Genomic DNA, 4,958 nt, shown 5'->3' with positions numbered 1-4,958 from the left:
TTTATCTGCTGATATGGCATTTACTTCCGAAGCAAGAATTTCTTCTTTTGCATTTTGATCTGAAGTCTTACGGGCTTTCTTAGATGAAGCCTTTGTCAATTTCGCGTTTGCCGTGCCAATCACACCATCGTCGGCATGAGAGTCACTATTTGATTTAGGAGGAGGAGGAATTGAGAATTCCAGTCTAGGTGCGTCAGGTATTTTTTCGTAGAGTGTGCCAGACTGAGTGTAGACTAAGTCTAGATATTGTGCACGAGCAATAACTTGCTCCTCTGTTACGACCCCCCCCTTGGCCACATCTTCCGTTATGGCAGGAAGTAACGACTTGATAAACCATTCAGCCAATAGCTGATCGGGAACGTATGTTTTCACCATCCTACGACGACAACGCCACTCATGTATATGATCGGATATATGAGTGGCCGTAGTCTGTTTGAAGTTGGTTAAGATTTGCGTTCCCGTTTCATACCTTATCGGTAATTGAAAATGGGTTAAGAAAGTCGTGGCTAGGGAGCTGAAATTGTCGAACGAGGCTCTAGGTAATTCAATATACCATTTAGCCGCTGGACTCGTTAATGTCCTCTGAAAAAGGCGAAGCCTTATCGAATCATCGTTCAGGGTGTTTGATAAACACCACAGATGAAAAGTCATCACGTGATTCGATGGGTCTTCGCCTGGATTTCCATTGAATTTAGGAATGTCCGATTGAAGTTTGTGAGGAATCGCTGGCCACCAAGGGGCGTAAGCAATTGGATCGTTTGTTAACCGGTGTAAATTGGGTAACTCTAGAGTTGCCACGAATGGTAACTGTTGATTTAGGTTAGGTGAAGCATACCCAGGATACGATGGAATCGCCTGAACAGTTGGTCTTTGCATGCCAGCATAATGTAATTGATGTTGGTATGACTGATACGGTTGGTGGACTTGACCACTGTAAAGCGGTTGGTTTTGACCATTTTGAATGTACGGTTGTCCATTGTTCGCAAAGATCTGCTGCTCAGAACCTTGGTACACTTGTTGGAACTGTGGTTGTTGGTATTGCACCAGCCACGGTTGTGAAGCTATGTTCTGTTGTGCTATACTAACCGGCGGACCAAGATGTGGGGTAATTGTACCCGTTTGGACCTGTGTCGCCCCACCAGTTTGCGATTGTGGTTGAGTCACAGGGTCAAGGGGCTGTTGCATTACAACCTGAGAAATCTGAGGTTGACATACAACAAGCATCGTTTGAACTTGTGACATTGTTACAATAGCTGGCGTTGTCGGGATGTTCGACATAGGTACACACTGTTGCATAGAATACACAACTCTTGGTTGCTGGGGTAGCATAGGTACCCAACCACTTGTCGTAACTCCAGTATAACCTGAATACTGTTGAGAACTCCCGTATGGATATCCTCCCGGAGGGGGTAATGAAAGGGCATACTGCCCCCCATACGGCGGTAATCCGGAACACAAGGGGATTGATTGCCCTTGGGGACTGGATGGCCCAAATTGACCTCCATAGGGATCAATTTGTCGAGTCTCAACATAAGAGTTGCCGGATATTATTCCGGAGGAACAAACTGGAACAGACCACACTGTCGAAATAGTCCCTGGGTGGACTCCTTCTAGCGGTTGTGAGCTAGTTGGGACAGATGGTACGCCGACAAACATTGTCGGAGTGACGGCAGGGAGTTCTGCTGTCGCTGTGTCGTTCGACACAGTCCTAGATGTTGACGGTTGTTCAGACATTTTGAGTCTATCCAATAGATTGCCTAGCGATTCTACAGGAACTTCCACTGGTGATAGACTAACTTCTGACGTAGAAGGAAATAGAGTGACCCCTACTCCAAAATGGGTTGGAGTACTTGCTTGCGGATCTTCTACAATTTCCTCTATCGCAATCAAACCAGGTGGAAGAGGAAGACCATCAGGTCCGTAAAATATTTTTGGTGCCGAAGAAGGGGTTGAATCGACATTGATAGTTGTTTGAGGAACAAGACTCTCTGGACCGGTTACAGATTGAACTGGTTCAGTAACACAAGTATTTGTTCTCAGACTAGGATCAGTGTCACTGTCCCTTTGTGGCTGTTGAACTTCTTCTGTGGAGGCAGGGTTTCCAGAAATGTTTGGAGTAACCGGAATCTCAGATGTTGTTGGAACACTTGTTCTAACTTTGATAGGAGATTTCGAATCGGTTAAACGAGTTTGCTTTGTCCGTACTGTTTTCGGTTCCGGAGACAAAGACGGTTGACTCGTAAGCCTCCGCGAACGACTGGGTTTCAATTGAATTTCTTCCACGATTGCGGATTACTCGATCAACCAAAATATAAAAAGGGGAAAGTGTGTTTCCGAATTGAATGAATTTTTAGACGCTTTAGACACAACTTGCTTTTTCACTTTTAAAGAGTCGAGAAAAAGCTAAAGATGACTCTAGTCTCCTTCGATGTTTTAACGAGCCCGAAGTGACAAATGCTTGGATGGACTTTTTCTGTTATAGAGTCTGAAAAAGGCCAAAGAAACTGCTCTGGAGTTCTAGGCAGAGGGTGTGCCAAACTTTTCGCAAAACCGCAGAATACTTTTTAAGGTACAGGCGGTCGATCTTCCTGAATGCTGTGTTCAGTGCATTGCGATCAGTAGGGCGGCCGACACGGCTTCCTAAGGATAAAGGTTTTATGCCTATAGGGGTCTCCCAATATATACGCGACGGTACGTGGGAGCACAATCCGTACTGGCGCTATCGTCCCTCAGGAGGAATCACCCACCTTCAACGAGATCGATAGTCACCAGGCTTTACGACGCCGGAACACGTCTCTAGCCTAGACCTCTATGTTGTGCGTTATGTTGCAAAGCGTTGTTAAGTTCATTCAGTTTATTTTAAGTTGATCTTTTTAGAAGTTTGCCTTTCTGGATCACCACGAGATGTATGGTACAATTCCTAAATGCAGTCTAAAGATGATAAGCAAGCTTTATATCTTTTCAACTTTGAAAATCCTAGCTACTAAGGGAAAAGAAAGACACCATCTTTTCTCAAAGAGCAATCAGCACACTCTAATGCACTTTTCCTAAATCAAGCATGCAAACTATCAAGATGCAAATGCACAATGCAGGTGTTTGTTTTCCGCTTTCTTAGTATTGATGCCTACAAAGAAAGCTTTTTGTACAACTTTGAATTTGCTTTTAAATGACAAATACAAACAAGTTTACTTTTTCGAAATCAGAAAGGGTAGAAGAGAATACAACACTTTGCGACTTTCGAAATGAACACTTGTTTCGACACTTAAAAGAGACAAACTCAAACCAAAAGCAAAAGCAAATGTATAATCAACTGTAAACAGCCAATGAACTCTCTCCTAAGATCACAATCAACAGATCTGAATCAAGGGCTACAGGATGATTATTTCACTCATGCAAAGGAAGACTGTAAATGACACCACAAACACATAAAAACACTCACAGTCTTTTTGTACAAAAGGAGGCGGAATTTAAGCAGAGAAAAGGAGTTATCAGACTGGTACCTATGCTGGTTACAGGCTGCAAAAATCAGAGATCAAAACAGGGCAAAACAGAGCAGAGAACCCCAGCTGCACAAGGCCAAACTGGTTCAGCGCAACCTCAACACTGGGGTTTTGACATTCAGCGCAGGTAGCCTTCACGAGACCTGCGTTGAAATGTAGAACCTCTTCACAGGGGTCGCGCTGAAGGAGAAACGAGAGTTTCTCACTGGGTTCTGGGTCACAGTTTGTTGATTAATCAACGGTTTCAGGCCAAATAAAAGCAACAAGCAAGGTACAATCAAAGGGATGCTTTGAGGGGGTACTAAGATCTATCACAAAGGATCATCAAATCATTTGTGAGTCCATTGTTCAGATCATAGACAAATCCAGTGATTGGATCAAAGCAGCAACTGTCTACTTTGCATCTGAGAAGAGCAAATGCAGTTCGATTGTTGCTGTTGAGTCTATGAAACAAACAATGATAGAGACACAAATAAAATGACTAAACAGATCTCCCCAGTGGAGTCACCAATTTGTTGTGGGGAAAAATGCCTATGCAGGATGATCCTATCCACCTAAGGTGTGACAGTGCCTTAGCAACAAACAGAGACAGCTATTCTAGTATTCTTCCTTTATGAATTAAGAATGAAGAGAGATAGATGGACTAACCGGTGTCTTCCGATTGTCCCTCGATCCGGACTCTCTTCTCTTTGGGTGTTCCCAGCTACTTGCCTTCTCGCTCGCCCAGTTTCAACAGGTCTCTGCAAGATCACAAGAGAAGAACACTACACAAAGACATAGATTCATAATCATAACTAGTTCAAGATTAGAAGTAAACTAAACATACTAATGCAATCATACATCAAGAATACATCAGTATATAGGAGAAACCAAGATAGCTTTATTGATGAATAACAAGGTTCAGGAAGAGATACAACCCAGAGGGCTCCAATCCAGCATCTCCTTCCCAGCAGGATGGAATTCCTATCTTCACCTCCCTTCAAAGCATTAAGCACCCAATGATTCAGATCTCAAACCAACAGCAATTCTTTGCAATAACAAAATTCCATCCTCTAGATCTCATGGAGGATAGATCCATATATAGATGTTTGGAGAGAGGATGAGTCAGCTTGAGATCTGACTAGTGTCCTCTCCCTCTGTCAGTTCTTGATTCCACTTGGAGGTTCTTGCTTCCACTTGGAGATTTGGAACCTCTTACTCATCACCAGTCGAATTCCCTGAGGCAAGTGTCATTTTGGAAGCTTCCTGGGTTTTGACACCTTGAGAAATGAGCTTGCCACATGTCCACTCTCGCTCAGCGTAGGTAGCCAGTGTTGGCTTTGACATTCAGCGCAGGTAGCCAGTGTAGCCATTGACATTCAGTGGAGCCATTGACATGATCCTGAATTGACTTGTTTTGAGCAGTTTCTGGTGGAGAACTTCTGTGAATTGTTGTGGTTTGTTAGCCTTGTTCCTCTA

Source organism: Pinus tabuliformis, chromosome X (genome assembly GCF_031772625.1).
Source record: "Pinus tabuliformis cultivar Carrire ecotype Pingquan chromosome X, CPIR1, whole genome shotgun sequence".
Lineage (NCBI taxonomy): Eukaryota > Viridiplantae > Streptophyta > Pinopsida > Pinales > Pinaceae > Pinus > Pinus tabuliformis.
Note: the sequence above shows the minus strand (reverse complement) of the source record.